Genomic DNA, 22,941 nt, shown 5'->3' with positions numbered 1-22,941 from the left:
GTCATTTACAGCTGAGTCACTGGACTACCGTAGTGAACCGAAATCCTGACAAGTCCCTTCTCTCTTGATAGTTTAAAACTTATTTCTTGCCTTACTACTCTTGCCTTTATTTCTCTTCCTTTAAAACTTCGTAGTTTAGAGACCAATTCAAACAACCTCCCCCCCCCCCCCCATTTGTGACCAAATAGACGGACTTCTACAGATATCTTTCCTCCCTGAGGAGATCGACCTGACTTCCCTAGCTATATAGTTAGTTTTGTTAGTTTATTTTTGACAGGTACACGACAGACGTGTCAAATTTTGGCGCCGTTGCCGGGGAGGCAATTGCCCTATCTGTTTTCGTTTCGTTTATTTTATACGTCTCAGGGAATTTTTATTCCTTGAGGTCGTTCTTATTATTTTCTTTCAGTGTTGTTTATACCCAGGTCAGACAGGATTGAATTAGTTTCAGCTGATTCAGAGCCAGAGAGACTATTCAGGCATAGACTCCGTCTGCAGAGAAAATCACGAAAGGAAGACTTGAGTACTTTCGAGCCACAGCTACATCACTCTCTTTTCGAAGAAGACAGTCCGTTATAACCAGTAAAGATGCCTAAACTTTCTAGTCATTCGGTACCCAAGGCCACCTAAATTCCAAAGGGTTTCAATCTTCAGACGGAAGATGGGAATACATTTGACATCCGTCCTTCTTACATCAATATGGTGGAGAGAAACCTTTATAGAGGTGTGGTAGGTGAAGATTCGAGGAAGCACATGGAGACCTTTACCGATTACTGTTCTACTATCCCCGCCACTAAGGGGGTAACTCAAGACAAGATTAAGGAGGTTCTATGTCCTTTCTCTTTGACTGACTCAGCCAGGGAGTGGCTGACTGACTTGGACCGCAGAGCTGCTGGGGTTAAAGATTGGGAGTCTCTTGCTCTTGCCTTTTACAAGAGATATTTCCCTCCACATCGCACCAATCTGCTGAGGGCCAAGATTACTAGTTTCAGACAGAATCCCGATGAGAGTTTATATGAGGCGTGGTCACGATTCAAGAAATTGGTGAGGTCTATTCCTCATCACGGCTTTGACCCATGGTTTATAGCTAATCAGTTCTACAATGGGCTGTATGACGACCACAGAGCCATACTTGATGCGGCATCTAGTGGTAGATTCCAGGAGAATACAGATGATGATAAGGGATGGTCCCTTATTGAAGAGATGGCGAATCACAGTGCTGAGTATGGAAACCCGAGGGATAGTATAAGGACAGTTCATGCAGTAGATAAGCAGGTTGTGGCTCAGCTGGAAGCCATGAATGCTAGATTTGACAAGTTGGAGTTACAAGCTGCTGGGGAGCCTCAGACGGTCCATGTTCTTACTCGAGGAGAGATCATTTCATATGAGAGATGTGGGAGTAATGATGGCCACACTGCTGTTGGCTGTCTTGTGGAGAAGGAACAAGTCCTTTCCTTTCAACAATATAGGCAGAGAGGGGGTTCCTATTACAACAATCAAGGGGCAGTCCATCCCAATTTGAGGTGGACTAGTCAAAATGTGCTCAATCCTACTCCTCCTCCGCATCAACAGCAGCCGTATGTTCATCCACATAAGAATCAACAAGGCTTTCAAAAGCCACCTTCCTTCACTCCTCCTAATCACAGTGCATCATCTTCCGGTGGGGTGAGTGAAATTGGTGAGCTTAAGTCTATGTTTCAGTCCTTTACAAAGCAGTGGCAGTTGAGTGGTCAATAGAAAGATGCGTCCATTAAGGCACTTGAAACTCAAGTTGCCCAATTAGCCGCGAATCAATAAGAAAGCAGGGTCAATTACCGACTCAAAATGAGAAGAATCCACATGAGACGGTAAATCTGATAAATTTGAGAAGCGGTCCTTCATATGAGGGACCGGAAATGTTGAAATCAGACCCCAGGAAGGCTAGAACTGATGATGAACAGTGTTCTGTCGAAGAAAGTGAGCTCACGGCAAAGAAGGTGCTCGATCGACTGGTTTCAGGAGGTCGATCGAGCAGATTTGGTGATGAAACAGCTCGATCGAGTGGTTTTTCTACTCGATCGAGTGAACAGGAAAATGGTATTGTTCGATCGAGTGAAAATTCCACTCGATCGAGTGATATTGTTGAAAATTCTACTCGATTGAATGGGTATATTGGTCGATCAAGTAGTTTTGATGACGGGAAGCTTATTCGAGAGCCTGCTAGTGCTCGATTAAGCGAGAAATCACCGGAAAGACCTCGTTCGAGAGGTAAGAAGCGTCCAAAGGATACAGAACTTGCTCCGGGTGACACATTGGAAGAGAGAAACAAGGGACTCGAGATACCCATCACGGTTCCCTTCCCGAGGCGGCTGTAGAATACCAAAGCTAATCAACAATTCGACAAATTTGTCGAACTCCTGAGAAGCTTAGAAGTCATTGTGCCGTTCACTGAGTTGCTGACAAAGGTACCCTCTTATCTTAAGTTTATGAAAGAAATTTTATCGCGTAAGAGGACTATTAGTGATAATGAGACCGTAGCTTTGACTGAGGTAGGGTCAGCCCTATTTCAAAATAAGTTACCTCCCAAACAGTCAGATCCGGGTAGTTTTTCAATTCCATGTCATATAGGTACCCATTTGATTGATAACGCGTTATGCGATCTATGCGCTAGCGTGAGTGTCTTACCGCTGTCTTTGGCCAAGAGACTTGTTTTGACAAAGCTCAGTTCCACCAACATGACTGTCCAGATGGCCGACCGTAGTATATCACGACCACTAGGTGTAGTAGAAGACGTACCTGTGAGGATCGGGAGGTTCTTTATTCCCGTTGATTTCGTTGTCTTAGACATCCCCGAAGATGCACACACCCCTATTATTTTAGGGAGATCATTTTTGTCTACTACCTGTGCAGTAATAGACGTCAGGGGTAAGACTTTGACCTTTCAGGTAGGGGACGAGGAGCTGATTTTTCATCAGTTTAAGCTCCGGAGGGCTCTCATGCAAGCTCAGCCTTGCAATGCCCTCTCTTCTATTGATCCTATTACTGACACTCTAGATGAAAATTTGGAGTATTGTGCTGCAATTGTTACCCCTCCGCCTCAAATTGAGAGCAAAAAGAAGGAAGGTTCGTCTGTTTTCCTTGCTGCAGGTACATATGAAAGCAATGAAGAAGTTGTCAAAGGACAGTGTGCAATTATTGTCAATCAAATTGGAGATGATGACGCTACAGCTGGTGACAAAGGAGCAAGGATGAGGAAAGTTCGCGCTTATGTGGATGTGAACTATTCCCCTCCTACTGTTTTAAATGATTCAAATTCATGCTCATGGAAGCTGAAGAGGACAATCAATGTTGCTGAGATGACGTCCTCCAGTCAGGAGCCCTCCACGGGGCTACTGAATTGCATAGGGAATTGAGCGGGGAAATGCCCCGTGTAACACCTTGTAATAGATAATTTTTGAATTTCCCGTTGAATTTGTTTTATTGCTTTTAATTAGGACAATTAGTTTTAGACAGTTTTTAGCGTAGATTTAAGACTATAGACTGTTCTTATGCGTATTTGGTATTTTGGGAAATTTTTGTACGTGTTTTTATGCAGGTTTGGGGAAGTTTTACGCAAACTAAAGGAAGAAAGACGAAATTCAAGAGCTTACGCGAGAAAAGAGCTCGATCGAGTACTTTTTGTACTCGATCGAGTGAAAAAATCGTCGATCGAGTGTTTCTTTCAGTCGATCGAGTAAAGCAATAAAGGGGAGTTCTCGATCGAGTAGAATTCTACTCGATCGAGTAGATGGAGCATCAGAGTGCTCGATCGAGTGGTTTAAAACCACTCGATCGAGTAAATACAAAAAGACGCAGGGAGTTTTTCTTCCTTAAACTCTTTGGTTCTTATTCCTATCTCATTTTCCCTAATTTTTCGTCTAACACCTCCTATTTGCGATCAAAATCAACCCCAATCCCCATTTTATTTGCTCAAATACCAAATCCGCCTCCTACAAATTGTTGCTTGCTAATTAACCTTACAAAGCCCCTTAATTTCCCCTTGTTTCGTGCTCATTTTCACGGTATTAAATAGGGTTTAGGGTTTGCGGTTTTTGATCAAAAAATCGCCATCTTTGCTTGCTCTTTGAAGATTAATTGCATATTGTAGGTTCATTCCCATCAAGTAAGTGATTTCTACACCCTCTTTGCATTTTAATTTCGATTTTTTTCGAGTTTTTATGAGGTATTTTGAATTAGGGTCCGAATTCTTTGATTAGTCGAATTTTTCGACTTACATTGTCATTGCTTGCCCTTGTCTACCTTGCTTGATGATCAATCCCAATTCCTCGCTGAATGTTGCATGTTTAATTCGAATTTTACACGATTTTCGCGATTAGGGCTGTTACCAGACGGGTTTATATGCTTCCAAGACTTAATTAACCTCAGTTGTTGTTTAATTGCTGCTGTCAATACCTGCTATCCCGTTCCCTATCGCTGTTACACGCTATGATTCAAAATCTTTGAGGATTGTTGGGACCTATGTGCTCTAAGTCGAAATTTTCGACTGGTAGGGGGATTCACATGCTGTTTTCTGCTGGTTTTTCGTGCTGTTTTAGCCACCTTTAGCCGCTGTTTTCTTATCATGTCCCCTGCCCTTTGTATACAGGATGGATTCTAGCTCTTTACCCTATACTAGTTCGTCCTCTAGTCCATCTCTTTCTGAGACAGTGGCCCCTCTTGTTGCCACTGTCTCCACTTTAGTGAGTACTGCAGCCCCAGTGTTCCTAGTTTCAGCTGCAGGTATAATTTTCACTCCAGCTAGCTCAGCTGCTAGCTCAGTTTCGGCCACTTCCTCTACGGCCACCATCACTGCTAGTCTTTCTTCTTCAGTGGTGGCCACAGCAGCCACTAATCCTACACCGGCAGCCGTTTTCACGCCTGTAGTGGACTCGCCAGCAGCCGCAGCTGCCTTTAGAGTAGCCCTGGTTCCTCCCACCGTCACTGCACGGGCTTCTGCCTTGCGTTCCAGAGGCCGGGGTCATAGACAGTCCCGTTCTACGCCAGCTCCAGCCACCTCTACTTCTGCTGCTGCTTCTACTTTAGCTGCTGCTCCTTCTACTTCTGGCACGGTTACAGTTCGAGGGGACACTTCCCTCGACCCTCACCCAGACTACCCGCATGTACATTTTGTTAACGCTTTACATCGCAAGAAGTTTTATAACCTACTAGGATGTTTGTTTGTACCTTCCCGATTTCTAGAGAAATCGGCACTTGAGAGACTCGGCATTTACGAGTCGGTTTGTGACTTACTACGGGGCAGGGAGATGGCCGGACTCATCACTATGAGCGGCCGTACTTTTCTGGAGCTGAGCCTTGAGTTTCTCAGCTCCTTTACCTTCTCCTCCGGGGCACACGAGGCTGACCCCACTAGTTCTTCAGTGTCCTTCCGGTTGTTTAACCGGACTTTTCCGATGACCTTAGAGGAGTTTGTTAGGAGACTTGGCCTTACCTCTACGGGCGAGACTGCAGCCCCTAGGAGGGTCTTTCGTCAGCTTTGGCGGACCCTGGCCCAGACCACGTTTGCGGAGCGAAAGCTCCAATAGGTCCACCTTCCCCCTGTCCGTTGTTTTCTTAGATTGATGGGGAGCACTATTTTCGGCCGAAAGGAGTCGAACAACATCACAAACACCGAGCTCTCCATCCTGGGCGGTTACCTGAACATCGACTGTGAGGGTCCTTTTACCCTCAACATAGCTTACTTGACCGCCCAGTACCTTCAGAGCCAGGGGCTGAAGGAGACGGGAACTATTGCTTGCGGTGGCATAGCCACCATTCTTGCCCGTACCCTCTTCCCCGTTTGGCCTCGTGACTTGAAGTACCTCGAGGGAGAGAGGAAAGCCTGGGTGTCTGGATGCCATGCTCTCTCAGCATTGGCTTACCCCAGACTACCAGACATGGAAGATAGACGGCTTCCTGTCTGTAGACTTACCTTGTGACACTCTCCCCCGTCTAAAGCCCTTGCCCACTGTTGCTAGGGGCGCCCGTCTGCCACAACTGCCTGACCTTCACCTTCCACTTCGACCACGACCACCTCCCGCTGCACCCGCCGCCAAGAAGCGGCGTCTTGAGACTTGAGAGGGGTCCACACCTTCAGGGAGTGCTCAGCCTTCCACGGCTACTCCCATCCCGACCCCTACTCCCACTACTACTACCACTCCTACTCCCGCTCCCACTGATCAGACACAGGCTCAGCCGGACCTACCGGCTACTTTCGTACCACCTTCACCCTTTGTGGCGTCCGCGGTCATGGATCAAGGGCGCCGTGACGGTTTGTTGCTTGAGATTGCAGAGCGACATGCTCGTATGGAGAGGGACTTAGCTTTAGCCTTGCACCCTCTGTACGAGTACCACTTGAGGCGACACCGTCCGATCCCAGAGGGTTGGCCACACCCTTCCTTCTACAGGTACCCACCTGAGGGGTACCGGGAGTCTGAGGAGGAGGAGGACGAGGACCCAGAGGTGGCAGTGGAGAGAGCTCGAGCTGAGGAGCGGAGGAGGAGAGAGGAGGAGCAGGACCCGGAGTACACGGTGGTGGACGACGACGACGACGAGTAGCAACTGGTCTACTCACTTCCCCAGTTTTCTGGCTGGTTTGGGGAAGTTCGTATTTTGTATGTATCTCTTACTCTTTTATTTTGTCTCCTTTTTATTTATTGTTTTTATTTTATTTTGGTTGTATATTCCCGTTCCCCTGTATATATCTGCTGGTGTATGGTGGAGGACAACGAGGGCGTTGTCCGTTTTGGTTTGGGGAGGGTATTGCATCCTTTTGAGTCTGCATTTGCATTTGTTTTAGCATTCACGTTTATTTTTCAGCTTTGCATTGTTGTTTATTTCATTAAAAATCAAAAATTCAAAAAAATTAGAAAAATTTCAAAATTCAAAAAATATTCACGTTTATTTTTGCATATAGGTTGAGTCGGAACGGTAGATTTCCGTGATGATAATGCACTATAACTTGTCATTTTGCTTGAGCCTTGCACTTTTATTGATAGTTATAGCTTTATCATACGCATAGTCTACGAGTTTCTGTTCGAATATAGCTGACTGTTTAGACTTGACCTGATAAATTGGCAAACTACTTGAAAATTCTGAGTTTTAGAGCCATAACTGGTGACATTCATGACCAGTTCATTAGGAATTGAGAGTAGTACTCCTTGCATAGCATGTTCGTCCTTTTTGCACTTTTATGACATTCAATTTCTTGTCAAATGCACATATTCGGGTTTGTGGTTGGTGTCACATGCAGGGAGGTGCTTGCAAATTTCCCTTTCTTTATATTTTTCACCCATTAGCTCCACATTAGCCAAATTTGCCTTTTTGACCCATTAGCTACATTCCAAATTAAGCCTGCCTAGTCAAGCTAGTTAGTATGTTCTTTTGTGGTATGATTTTCCGGTTGCATTTTGGCCCGTATTTCTTTGTATGGAGTTGTTGGAAAATTTAGGAAGGAGAAATAAGTGAAAAAAAATAATTGAAAAGAAAAAAAAGAAAGACGTGAAAGAAAGGAAAGAAAGAAAAAGAAAAAAAAAATGAAAAATGAAAAAAAAAAAGAAGCTGGAACGTGAGAAAGAAGAAAAAAAAAGAGAAAGTTTGAAAAAAGTTTGATTTATTTCAGTTAGTTCTTTCAGACGGTATTAAAAAAGGGAAGTTTGTGACCGTCTGACTCCTCCACTCTTATTCTATATTTTTGAGGAGATTGTGTTTGAGTTTAGTGAGTTTTGTGCCAAATGAAGGGCACTTATACTTAGCTTTTCAGTCAGTTGAGATTCGGATGGTTTCATTATGGTCCTGTTAGGAACTAGCTTGACGCTTTTACCTCCACATTACCATAACTTGTTTTGCCTTTTCTCACCTGAACCTCACTATTCCCATATTATTTGTAAGCCCTCGGCTGTGACGGACATTATTGGTTGGAGTGTGTGCATTAGTACTTGAATTGTCTTTCATTTTTGTTGCATGCATGCTATGTAGGTCGCAGTTAGGTGAGTGACTGTCTTTTCTTCTCTCTTTTACATATAACATTCACCCTTTGCTTCATGAGAGAAGAGTGACCACGAGAGAGTCCGATTTTGTTGGTCTTGCAAGGTCGATAGGTTGGCTATATTCCTGAACAGCTTATAACTCGTTTGCGTATTGACTGCTTAGCTTTAACTGTTAGTTTTTGTTGTATTAAATTGGTTCAAGTAGACAAGTTAAGCTAGCTCTGAGTTATCATGTCCGTTCCATTAGTTGCATTTTAGTTTACTCGAAGACGAGTAAAGGTTCGGTTTGGGGAGATTTGATACGTGCATTTTGTATAGTCTTTTTAGCCTATTTCAGCACGTATTTCTATGCATTTTTATACTGTTTTTATAGTATTTTGCCCCGAATTGGCTACTTTGGTTCGTTTTGTCCATTTTGCAGAAATGAACGCGAAAGTAGTGGAATCGTATCCTTTTTCGTCCTTTTTGCATGCATTTAGAGGAGACGGGATTTTCCAGGGTGAGATACTGCGTTGGGAAGCGTGTTGGCATGGATTACGAGGCAGTCGGGCAACTGACTTGAGCTGATATGAAGATAGAAGACTCGATCGAGTGGTTTATTCACTCGATCGAGTGGTTTTTACGTCCATAATTGGTCGATCGAGTAGTTTTCTACTCGATCCTTAAGTTGCTGAAAGACGAGTTACTCGATCGAGTAACTATCTACTCGATCGAGTAGATTGTGCTGAGGTTTTGCTCGATCGAGTGGTTTTATTCCACTCGATCGAGTGGTTTTCGCTGCTATGGGCTTTAATTAGCCCGTGTTATGTTTTATTTCGTTAAACTTATTTACTTTTCTATTTAAGCACGCTTTACTAGGTCATTAGGACTATCTAGCTTTCATCTTAATCCGTTTTACAGAGAACTTTACCACGTAGCTTTTCCCTTTCAGTGTAACCTTGTTCTTCGGATTTACTTGCTCGGATTTTGTGTTCTTTACGCCGGAATTCGCACGATTGTAATTCCTTTCTCTCTCTTAATAATAATTAATCTTTTGTTTGCTTTAATCATTCGTTTTACTTCATTTATTCCTTGCCCTAATTTACTCTTTATGCAATTTAATTACAATTTTAATATGTTGAATGCTGGAAATTTGTCTGCTGTTAGTTTTGATAGTTTAATTAGAGTTATGAGTAGCTAAACCCCTTTCATGTTGGGATTAGGGGATCTGCGGTAGAAATGTGACGATGTAGTAAATGAAACAGATGAATTAATTATGAGATCTGTCACCATAGCAATTTAATTGTATTTATCGACTTAGTTGAGTGCACACTTCTGAGTCACCTTTTAATCTGGCTAAAATTAATCCTAGATCGAAAGATTGGACTAAATAGGCCTGCTATGAACAGTAGACTACCCTGACGAGAATGAAAGTTAAGTTAGTGGTATTTTAGGATAGAAAGTGGACCGATAGGACCTTTCCACATCCGTCTTACATTAATTCGTCTGAGTCATTTACAGCTGAGTCACTGGACTACCGTAGTGAACCGAAATCCTGACATGTCCTTTCTCTCTTAATAGTTTAAAACTTATTTCTTGCCTTACTGCTCTTGCCTTTATTTCTCTTCCTTTAAAACTTCGTAGTTTAGAGACCAGTTCAAACAACCCCCCCCCCCCATTTGTGACCAAATAGACGGACTTCTACAGATATCTTGCCTCCTTGAGGAGATCGACCTGACTTCCCTAGCTATATAGTTAGTTTAGTTAGTTTATTTTTGACAGGTACACGACAGACGTGTCAGTTTACATTTGTAAATATATAAGTCATAAGTCATAATCATCCTTGGTTCTTTATACCATGTCGTTTTAATCCGAGTACGGTGATAAATATCGACTAATTACAAACTAACGAACTTAACATATTAAGTTCATATCAAACGTTTTCCTTTCACTTTTATTTCATTTTATTTTCATCTTTGTCTTGACCATATAATATGTCACCCATGGTTAAAATAAATACCATATCGATTTAATTCGAGTACGGTGATAAAGCGGTTAAGCATACATATTTTACATTTTTATTTGTAAACTATGCTTTTTATACTTGCAAATCCGACAACGAATATTACTAAGATAATATTAATTATTGTGAGTCATGCAAATCATTCATCACAAATACGGTTTAAATAACCCTTTTAACAACCTTTTAAAATGGTTTTAAACAACGTTTTTACAACTAGGAGACGCCTCTTGGTTCGGCTCATGGCTCGCGCCCCAAGGCCTCCTGTTTTCATCTTTTATAAACCTGGACAGGCCTTATTGCCTCGCCGTATGGCTCGCGCCCCAAAGGGGTTGCCTGGCACTATCCTGTTTCATTTTTAGCACTTGTCTAGGACGATCCCGATTACGGTTAATCCGAATACGTGATTGATCAGATTGACAAGTTTACGGTTTTATACTTTGTCATTTAAACACACTTATTTTCCAAATAAATGGATCGTGTTAAGCATCATAACCCGAATTTGGTAAATGGATGTTTAATTTCCGTTTTCGCATGCAAATCAATCTACATCCAACTCGACATCATTTTCTTGATATTTGGATAAACAAAACGACTTAGGAAATTCTCACATGTTAGGTTAAGCTTTTGGATGCGCATTCATGCATTTAAATCGTTTTATCAACTCTTGCACTTAAACAACCATGATCGATCAGTAGAGGCCGCTAACGCGGGCAGGATTGGGTGTCCGATTAAAGGGCTTCCCAATACATACCCTCACCCCTTACTCAGAACCTTTGGATAGTGGATGGCCTTATCCAGGGCGTACGAGAGTCATACTAGCGATAGGATGCTAAAGAGGGGCGAGTTCTTGTCTTTAGTACCTATGGCAAACACCGCTTTTTTCTTTGATTGACATAGGTATAAAGTGGATTCGAACGGGTTCTAAGCATCCCACAAATTGCTTGGTGGCGACTCCGAACATCTCTGCATCGTTTCGAGACCTTTGCCGAGACGAAACCGACCGTTCCAAAACAATCCGGTCGAAAGCATTTTTACGCCGCCGAGCGTGGCTTTCAAAAGATCGGTGCATGTCCACAGTTTGGCTTGGCGTGCAGGTGGCCCGTGACTATAGATCGGTAGGTGGCCCGTAACCACAGGTCGGCATGTGCCCCATGTCCATATGCAAAAAGGTAGAGAAATGATTTGGGTTTCACGACTTTACGATTTCTAATTCCGCGCTGATTTCCCGTTACTCGATCGAGTAACCCACTTACTCGATCGAGTGGCCTCTACTCGATCGAGTTCCCAAGCTACTCGACCGAGTAGCCTCCGCTAGATCGAGTAACACGAGCTCAAAGACTCACATCGTCAAAAGGTTTCACTCGTAAGGTTTCCGAAGGTCTAGATAGGTGTCTCAGGTCAGTCAACGTCGGTTAACGGGTCTCTAAAAGGACGGGTATTACAGTCTTCAACCCTTAAAAAGAACTTCGTCCCTGAAGTTCAACTCATCGTCCCCCTCGACACAAGGCAAAGGAACCAAGGTAACCTACCAAAATCCATCCCGACAAGGACCAACGCAACCGTTCATGAATACCACCCCGATTTGAATGTTTATCAACCATCATCATCATCTATCTTAGCACACATTACTCAACACGACTTTATATCACATCACCAAATTTCCTATCGAATCACCAAACATACATTATATATATAAGAACAACCAACAGTTCGACTATCACTTGCATTTATCTCATGTCATTACTCACGTATAAATCAATACGACTATCCGTTTATCCCACCATCAATTACTTTTCAATAATCATTAGTTATCAAACACCCAAAAGCAATAGATTATTAATAGATTATCGATCACTTACACACAAACAACATAGCATTCATTTACATTAATTCCTTTAAGTCATTTCTACTACTACACCATGCAACCACAATTCAATTATTTAACAACTACCATTCAATTATATAACAACTTTGTGAACAATTACTTGGAAACGAAATACAACAACATGATAAATTTAATCAACAACTGCTAACAATTATACAACAATACAACAATTACCAACAATTACTCAAACAACTACTCAAAATACTCTGAGATTGTCATAATTTTGTCATTTTCCCATGCGACATTACTCTTCCCCTCTTAAAAGGAACTTCGTCCCCGAAGTTCACCTTCAAGACAACTATACTATTACACATGGCGATAACTTTTATTCCACAGTGACATTACAAACAAATTATACTATACGTTGAGACTCACAACGACCATGATACTTCATTGACATTACATAGATATGACTCTCTTATACGAAAACCATCAGAATAGTGAACCACACAATTAAACATTCTGTCATCCATTATCATACATGACATCAATTAATTTCTTATGTGACCACACAAAATATGCAACAATAATTATAACCACCATACAACATGTTACTTGAGGCAATTCAACCTAGCATGCAAAAGTGTATGAATCAGACCTATATTGTATAAAGCACATTTATATATGACTTCATAAACCATACTTGACATACGAAAATGTTGTCACCAACCAAAGCAAGGGAACACATATCCACAAGATCCATAAGCACGAAGGTTGGGCACAAATTTAGAACGTAATATCCATCATACAGGGACACTCGATCGAGTTTGGGAGGTACTCGATCGAGTTGACGTTACTCGATCGAGTTCATCAGCTACTCGATCAAGTACATCGAGATCAGAGAGCATTTCTAAATCACTCATGCAGTTACTCGATCGAGTGAGGGGCACTCGATCGAGTAGCCACATGTCACATTCCTCCAAATTTCTACTTTGTGATACCAAGGAAACACATATATAAGTCGGAATTCTGATTCCGATACCAACCACCTGCATAACAAGTCCTAAAAGCATCCAAAATACGGCCTTATGGCCAAAATACAAAACAAAGTATAACAAATGTACCAACCAAACCAAGTACTAGCTAAGACAAATCTCTAAAACAAAATGTATATTAGACAAGGAAAGAATATCACTCCAAGGCTGGCTCCTCCATCTCCTCGTCTCCACCTCCTCCTCCAGACGTGCCAGCTCTTCCTATCTCCCCGCCTGCGGTGGCTCCAACCCCTGGATCTACTCCCACGCGCCAAGGTGCCAAACAACCGTAAGGGTAACTCAGAGGCTCTCCCCAAGTAGTCCGATCCACCCAAAAGAGTGAAAGACCCCACTGTCATCACCAACTCCTCTCCACTACACCGGTTGGGCCGAGGCGGTCCCGATGCCCTGCACATAATCTATCTCGTGTAGGTTTCCGGAGCGTCAAGGCGGCAGATACCTGTTGGAAATCATATTTTAAATATCACATATTTTGGTTTAAAGTTTTAGTCATAAAACTTAAGGATTTTATGCATGCAAAACAAATACAAGAGTAAGGAGAAAAACGGTTCCTTACATTTGATATTTCGGATATTTTGGGCACAAGTGAAGTCTCCTACCTCACTTGTTCTTGAGCTTTCCATATGTTAGGATGATCCTCCAAAGACTTCAAGTATAGAATCCACTCCTCTTGATTGCACCCAAGATTATCCCTTATCTCTACTAAATAATATGTGCTAGATATTCGTTTAGTAGTTTACCTTAAAATTGATTATTAATACTCATATATTAAATTAATAATATTAATAATCTAATTGAATAAATTGGATCATCATTTCTCAAGTTTTAGAGAAGGATGAACAAAAAAAATATGAGAGAGGAAAGTTATGCATGTGTATGAATAAACATGCATGAGTTGAATAGGTACAGAACAAAAATCTCTAGTGTTGAAGGGGGTCACGGTTTTGGAGGTTGAGAGACCAATATATGGTCCTTCCCTTTTTACTTTTGTTCTTATCAAAACCTTAGGCATGTAAGGCTAGGTAAGTAGTGTCATGATGATGTTATTTTAGCTTATTAAAATAAATCACCACCATCCACTAAACCCTCTACATTTCGGTCCACTTATAAAATGGACTACCATTTTATTTTGTCAATTGTCACACAATATGTCACATGTAGTATGTTACATGTTATTAATTAATTTAATGCATATTTATCTCATAAATATCATTTTATAAATTAATTAAATTACATACAACAAATTGACTAGTGATACTTGATCACATAAATAAAATGGGTCATATAATTATAATTTACAATATCTTGTAATTATAATTAACCATTCATTCTCATCTCTGTTGTTTCACAAACAATAAACTATTTTAGTAATAAAGTATTTCAATTACTAAAATAAATCTTATAATCCCATTACAATAAGATATCAATATACTCTCTCACAAATTGAATTGTTCAATTTTAAGTAATTGATTAACTTGTATCATCATACAATTAATCAACTTTACAGATTAGGGCATCATCCTTTAGGTGTGACCTTAAGGGATCAACTGACCACCACCGTCCCACGACAATAACGTCAAACTCTAGCAAGCCAATCGTTACCGATTAATGTTGATCAGTTGACTATAAAATGAATCATCCCTTACGTATTCTTAAAAATGAGATTTAAACATGTGATCATCATGATCGACAATTGTGATCGCATTATTGTCGGGGACACTCCAACAATACCCTCTCCGTGAGCTCACTCACCCTCATCTCAGGACTGAAGAACGAATGGTAGCTAGGAAACTGATGCTGTGGAGGCACGAGCTGCTCTGGCTGGGTCTCGGCGACTCTCTTCCTTACCCATCTCAGACCCCTCCCCACTCTAGGCTGCGGGTCCTCAGGTCTAGCCTGATCCCTCTTAGTCGGTTCTAGCATCACCTCCAAAATATCTCCATCAATGAGGTAGTACTGTCGAGTAGGAACCTCCTCATCATCATCAGAATCCGATGCCACCACTGCCGTTGTCAAGGGCTCAGTCGCAGGAAGGTGCTCGTGGTCAGGTATCCTCATCCAGCTCATCCTCCATACTCTCCAAGCCAAACCACCACCCTCCAAAGTTCTCAACCATTTCTGGTCGAGGAAGTAGTCTCGGTCCAAGGTAGGCACAAACAGGGCCATAGGTGTAAGGGCCGAGGAGGCCTCAAAGGTGATCAACCGCTCAGCCAAAGGTGTGGCAATGGCACCACAACTCAAGTATCGGGTCCCAGAGGTGGCCATCAAAGCTAGGCTAGCAGAGACTATAGCCAGGGCACTGTAAGAAACTTTCGGGGCTTGGGTGGGGTTATGTTAGGCAACAAGCAACATCACCTCATGTGAGTTCAGCTTACTCACATCTTTCCGGTCATAGAGCAAACAAGTCAAGGCACGAAGAAAGATCTTCAAGGTGACATGTTGAACATCGTTTATCAACATGTTACTAGAGGTGGGGGCGCTCTTACTGGTAAAGCAAGGCATGTAACTACTGGCTCCACACTCAGTCAGGATATCCCTCAGGGCTCCCTTCTCCGGTCGGGCAAGGCCAAGGTGGGTAGCAAACATATCCATGGTTAAGAGGAAACTAGTGTTCATGAGATGAAACTGTACGGTCTTAGCTGTCGCATCATAGGTGAAAGAGCTCATGAACTCCAAGGTTAAGAAAGAGTAGGAATGCTTCCTAAGACGATACAAACCAGTCAAACCTAAAGTCTCAAATATATGTCTCACATCTGTCTCCACCTCTAGGTCCTCTAAGATGGTGGTGTCGATACATCGGGTTAGTTTCATGCGACATTTCTGTAACTTGACAAAAGCATCTCTTTGCTTGAAATCGGCAAAGAAAATGGTAGGGTACTCAGGCACGGGTGGGACAGTGAGTCCTTGACTCCCCTCACCACCTCGGGCTCAGAAGCCCTCCCCCTCTTACTCTGACGGGTACCAACTGCAAGTCTCGACATCTGTTTCAACACACACTTTAGGCACACAAACGGACTCTTACTTGAAGAAAAATAAACTTTTCATGCATACTTATGGGAGAAGAAATACCTATGTAAACACACTTGCACGAAAAAAAAAATAGTTTTAACCATGTTACTTCCACAATTCAAAACAGATGGTCTTTATAGCTTTCAAAATATGAAAAGTGTAACATCGATTAACAAACCAACTACAAAATTAAGGTATTAATTTTTTTCAAAATAGCTTCACAAATAGGTAACCATCGTAAAGAATTGGGGCGAATTTCAGTTTGGGGCACTTTTAAGACGGAGTTTTAAGACAAAATTTTGGGCAAAACTTATCAAAATCAACAATAAACATGATACCCACAACATACATTACTCCATTCTTCCCCTTCCATGCTTAAAAGATAAACAAGTCAATTTGCAACCCAAACCCTAGACATTTCGGTCCACATATACCCCCATATTGATTCGATTTTTCTACTTTTAGCATCAATAATCAACAAACTAAAGCAATTACACCAATTACAACAATTATAAGTAAGAACACATGAGTATAAATCGAATTTTCAGAAAAAAAAAATCCAACACTTTATATAGTTCTAATTGATTAAAAACAAAGAAAAAGATGAACATTCTTACCTTGATTGATTAGCAAGTGAATAGAACGAAGTAAACAAGAAGAAACAAGCAAATCTAGCACAAATTCACCAAGGTTTTGAGAGAAAAAGAGAGATTAAAGGAAATTAGGGTTTTGAGTTATGAAGAAATAAGGGAAGAAAGAAGTTGGGAAAGGTATAAAGAATCCCGTGTTTTTCCGGGTACTGTAGCACTTACTCGATCGAGTAAGTAGGGTACTCGATCGAGTGGCCTCTACTCGATCGAGTTTGAGTTACTAGATCGAGTTTTCGCTGGTAATTTCAACATTTTCGATCTAATAACCCCGCAACTAGATCAAGTAAGGTCGACTCGGTCGAGTAGGTACTTGTACTCGGTGGATCAAGATTAGGAACAAGGTCAAAAGTTACGAGTTTAGTTAACGATTCCTACAAAACAACAACTCGTGTCGATTCCAAAGTTTATTTGGAAATCGTCACTGATTATTTCATCCAATCACGGCACAACAATACTAACTCAAATGTAACATAACTATTTCATTCAAACACTACACGTATCCTTCCATCCTATATCAATCATTATACAAGACAATTTGCTATGATATCACCTTACACATACATATTCAATCAACATATTGTTCCACGTTTACTTACGCATTTGCAAATTTAATTATCTGACTTATGTGTATACAACACTAGGCATCCATCTAGCAATAAACCATCATATACTATCAAGTTTGATAAAATTCCAAACATGTCACAACAGTTCATCCATGACAAATTCCAAATATTACTTGACATTGTTATTAACTAAAACGCATATAAAGGCTCACAACTCATTATCATCATCACATTATCCAACACTAGTATGCAACTATTAATACCTTCGCCATCTTTATCACATCCACACACACACTTCCAACAATTCACACATCTTCACAGTTCATAGTCACCATTTGCACCCACTAAACATTACCAGAAACTCCATCACAACTATTTCTAACCCATTTATCATATACATCTATGCACACAATTCCCTACTCGATATCCCCATACTCGGGGACTGGCTTAAGCATATTGGGGCCGTGATTTTTAAATGATGGCGCCTTCTCACCCAAAATCAAGCATCAGCTGGGGCTCCCAACATACATACACCAGGTTCATTTTATTAGACTCACTACATTCATTGGGCTCATTAGTTACAGGTTTCTAAATCGTCTCTCTCATACCACTTTGTAACACTCCCATCTACAAAGGAGCGTTAACAAGACCTTCCTTAGCAGATAAGGGCGTTACCATCTCGGTTGCCCGAGGACAGTAATAATCAAATGTCGATAAAATAACGGTTATATTAAATTACAAGTGATTTAAACCAAAAAAACGATACGAAAGATACAACTCGTGATAACTATCCCTAAGTGAAACTATTTCCGCCAAGACTCGTGATAGACTCGTCCCTCCAAGCACCGAGCTAAGATCCATACATCAACCTGCTAAGACTGACTGCTCATCATAGTGGATCACGGCAGACACAACACTAGAAGACAACACAAAACCATACAAGGTCAGTAACTGAAGTAACAAGTACAAAAGCAGACACAACGAACACAGTAAGATACATACACCACCTCCTCCAACCAACCATACATCTCTGACTGCCCGAAGGTCCAGTCCTGCCAGTGGGGGACCGCAGCCATTCCCACCTAAGCCCCGCTCCTCTAATCCGAGCGATAACCCATGTTCCTTAATGTGCACATCCCCTCTATGGCGGGTTCCATAGAGGGCGAATCAAGGGCATGAAGCCACTCCCGCAAGTGACTCCACACAGCCGAGGACGCACCTCAAGAACTACAGACAAACAATCACAATGACCAACCACAACCAATCCACGGCACCATCCATGACACTAAAACCAACTACACAATACAATCGACACACTAGACAACCAACAATACTGAGTAGGAAAACCTACCTTTAGCAAACCACAGCGATTCCGTGCACGACCATAAGACAACAAGAAACCACCATAACCACCTATGAGAACCAGCATAACCATCTATTACTACTACCGTAACCATAACTGAAATCAAGGGAGACGATGATGATGATGATGACAACATACCTAAGCAAAGCAATTCGGCGTCAAGACCGCTACCCGACTCAAGCATCCCATCCCTATGGTGTAAGCACTCTCAAAGCCTCAAAGACATGAACCATGGTGAAGAAGAAGTGAAATGGCGGCATCTATGTTTAGGAAGAAAGGTAGAGAAATGATTTGGATTTCACGACTTTACGATTTATAATTCCCCGCTGAATTCCCGTTACTCGATCGAGTAACCCACTTAATCAATCGAGTGACCTCTACTCGATCGAGTTCCCAAGCTACTCGATCGAGTAGCCTCCGCTTGATCGAGTAACACAAACTCAAAGACTCACATCGTCACAAGGTTTCACTAGTAAGGTTTCCGAAGGTCTAGATAGGTGTCTCAGGTCAATCAACGTCGGTCAACGGGTCTCTAAAAGGACGGGTATTATAGATCCTTCCCATGTGTTAGAGGTGGAGAACATCAAGTTGGATGAATCCTTGTCTTATTTTGAGGTGCCAAAACAGATTCTTGATCGTAAGGTTCGGAAAACTAGGTCCGGGGAAATAGTGTTGCTTAAGATTATATGGTCTAATCATGAGGTTGAGGAAGTAACTTGGGAGGCAGAAGAGGTTATGAGGGAGCGGTATCCGTCACTTTTTGATCAGGTATGTTTGGTTACGGGGACATAACCATGTTTCTTTTGGGGGGGTAGGAGATGATCGCATATGGTTTTGGTGTGGTTTTATGTTAGTTTTGTACAGTTAGTAGTTGTTGTGAGTCGGTTTGAGTTGTGGTTGGGGTTTTTGTTTTGAGTTCTTGGTTGTGTTGTATGTCTTGGTCGAGTTAGTATGGTTGTTTTTGAGTCTGGGTTGAACTTCGGGGACAAAGTTCCTTTTAAGGAGGGAAGACTATAATACTACGGTTTTCTGTACTGTTGGGTACTCTATCGAGTAAGGCTTACTCTGTCGAGTAAGTGAGTTTGGTTTCGAAACAGTGTTCTGGTGATGGGTACTCGATCGAGTAAGTGTGTTACTCGATCGAGTAAGGGGCACTCGATCGAGTAAGTGACGTACTCGATCGAGTAATTTGGTTATACGGGTATTTTTTCCGGGTTTTGTTAGCAATGCGAGAATGATATATAAACACTTCCATCAGTTCTTTTTCACTTTTTAATTTTTCTAAATTTCTCAAAAACCTAAACAAAGTTACATTGCTTTCCTCTTCGCGTTAGTATCAAATCCTAAGGGCTAGAGTTGTCAGATCGTTGTGTTCTTTACGCCGTTGAGTTCGTCGTTTTGTGGGTAAGATCCTTGTACAATTTTTATGTCTTTTCGTTGATTTTGTTTAAAACCCTAATTGGGTATTTTGGGGATTTTTGGAGTATGATGTGTATTAGATAGTAATTATATGATTGTGTGGTTATAGGTGATTTGCTTATTCCAGGTAGGGTTTCCCTACTCGGTTATTGATTACATAGTTGATTGGTGATGGTTGTGATGTTGTTAATCTTTATCATGTTGGTATTGTAATTGGTTTATTTGTTGTTGTATAATGTGGTTGGTTGTATTTGTCTGTGTTTCGCGAGGCACGTCCTCGGCTGAGTGAAGTCATTTGCGGGAGTGGCTTCACGCCCTTGATTCGCCCTCTGTGGAACCCACCACAGGAGGGGATGTGCACAATAAAGAACTTGGGTTTTCGCTCGGAATATATGAGCGGGGATTTGGTGGGTACGACTGCGATCCTCCACTGGCGGCGTGGAATATCTGTTGCGATGGGTATTCTGGTAGGACTACACACTTTAGTGTGTAGTCAGGTGATCTATGTGTTGTATCTCGTGTATCTTGTTTTATGTAATCAGTAACTGACCCCGTTTAAACACTTCAACTCATTTACTTAATTCAGTACATTTCTTTATGGTCAATTTGATATACATTGTCTCGGGTAACCGAGATGGTAGCACTTCCATGCATTAGGTGGTCCTGGTTAGGCACCTTGGTATATGGGGGTGTTACAACTTTTATATACAATTCTTGCAAAACGTGTAGAAATTTTACTACAGTCGAAAGCGGCGAACATTTTAGATGTGAAGCTGGTAACACACCACATGATGGCATTTCTAAGTCGACGTATGTAAAATTCACTGAATATTTTAATTACAATTATACTCTACATTTTTATAATATATCTAATAATTTTTAACGTAATTTATTATAGATGTGCTCTACGAATCATTTTCACCGACGACACAGGCGACACACACATCACTTTGTATATTTCGCTGGCCGAAGCTGTTCTAAAGAAAACTGTCGCACAACTTGCAGCTTTAACAACAGAGGTGTTGTGCAATTTCTTATTTCTTCATTTGACTAATACATGATCATAGATTAATATTTTGTTCAGCCTAACATTTATTTTCTATTATCTTATCATTTTAGGATCGGCGTTCAGTAATATATGAAACTCTTACTAGAACAAAGGACGAAGATTTTTTTATAAAGATGGCATCATACAAGAAAGCTGGTACAGTGGCACATGTACGGTTCAGTACCCGACAAATTACAGAAGTGAACATGTAGTTCAAAAAACTTACTTATGAAAGCGTTATGTTTTTAATTTGTTCATCGAACATAGTTTTCTTTCAGTTTGTAAACTAAACTATCATAGTCGGTTATTTTTTAGTTACTCCATTGTACTATAGACATCTCCTTTGTTTTTTCTTTTTTTCCTATCGAAAAAACAATTACATGTGTTAATAAATAACTTTTTGAATGAAATGCTATTTCTTTTCCGTTATTACGTTATCATTCACCATATTTTAATATATAGAATTGTAATTTACAATAACTAAATATAATATTTAACGCTTACAAAATAAACTACTACCAATTGGATTTCCCTTTTAGCTAAATGTTGTAGCAATATGTATGAAATTAAATATTGTTTCTTTTTTGAAAATTATTAAACTAAGACATTTTCCTAACAATCTCTCTAATGCAAATGTATCAAAAATATAATAGAGGAAACAAAAATAGGTTAAGGACAATAAACAGATAAATGTAGCAATAGAAATAGAATAAATAATCAATATCACAATAGCATTCTTGTATATCATATTGATCAACTCTGATTTTTTTTTTTTTTTTTTTTTTTTTTTTTTTTTTTGTCGTTCAAAGAAAGAAAATAATACTTCAAATGCATAAAAAAAATCACCAATATTTTAGCATAATATATACTACGCAAAATTCAACAACAAACAATCTATCAATAACTATCAATCGAATTGTATTCAACGAACGTTGCACATTTTACTTATTTACCGTAACCCAAAAAAAGTCGCATTTTAATATTTTAGTATTTGATAAACATAAGCTCGAGTACGTTAAACACACTTAACTATTAACGAAACCAATAAAAACACTAAATAAATAATACTGCGTTAATACTTTAAGTAAAAAACCCTTGCTGATTACCGGTTCACTCTCATTTACATCATCTTCTCAAAAAACTTTGTATTGTAAACGTAAGCAGTATCGACTCATATAAATCCATTTGCAATAAAAACAGAAAGTTGTTTTAACCAAAAATTACGGTTGATTACCACGTCATTTTATGAAAAGACAATAAATAGGCATGTGATTTCGAAATGCCAAACAAATTAACATACAACTTAATGTTGCATACTCATAAACTTCTCTATAATTAGTGTAAATGTCAGCAGTATCGACTCATATAAATCCATTTACAAAAAAAAAACATGTGTTATCCTTAAATTACGGTTGTTTAACACGTCATTTCATGAAAAAATAATAAATAGACACGTACATTGCAAATGAAGAACAAATTAACACACCAATTAATGTCGCATGCACATAAACTTCTCTATAAATACAAATCATGGAATTGCCGATTGAAAATCGATACTCATACCAGGCATATCGTAATGGGTATTATTTCTCATCTGTAGTTTTTATATTAGTTTTACGTCGTTACTATTTATCTCACGCATCTTAACATTCACGTTCAATATATGGGACTATTAAAATCTTATGTTAGATTACAGTGGCCTTATTATTTGATTTGTTTCATATTCATCAGAGATACAACATTGTCCGGTTGAAGTTAACATAAAGATTATGTTAAATGATATATTAAAACAACTTAAGCTGCCTCCTGGGGAATTTGGCATTCATGCAGTAACTGAAGACGAATAAAGAGCATACGGTCAGATAAGCGGAGTTGGTGCACCTTCAGAGATGTTAAAAATTATTGGATCACCGTCCAAGCTCGTAGGGCCATCTCAACAAAACACTACTAGAAAAGCGATAAAATTTCTACAAGTTTGTATAAGTTTGACGTTTTGGATTTTAA

The 22,941-nt window shown here is 40.4% G+C and overlaps 1 non-coding gene across 1 annotated transcript; it reads right to left on the bottom strand.

The window, feature by feature from the left end:
- Window positions 1-963: 963 nt before the first annotated feature.
- On the bottom strand, window positions 964-1,070 carry LOC141597920 (small nucleolar RNA R71). The gene has a single exon (XR_012523130.1). It is a non-coding gene; the product is annotated as a small nucleolar RNA R71 (small nucleolar RNA).
- Window positions 1,071-22,941: the final 21,871 nt, after the last annotated feature.

This window comes from Silene latifolia, chromosome 8 (assembly GCF_048544455.1).
Source record: "Silene latifolia isolate original U9 population chromosome 8, ASM4854445v1, whole genome shotgun sequence".
NCBI lineage: Eukaryota > Viridiplantae > Streptophyta > Magnoliopsida > Caryophyllales > Caryophyllaceae > Silene > Silene latifolia.
Note: the sequence above shows the minus strand (reverse complement) of the source record. Positions and strands in the feature narration are given on the sequence as shown.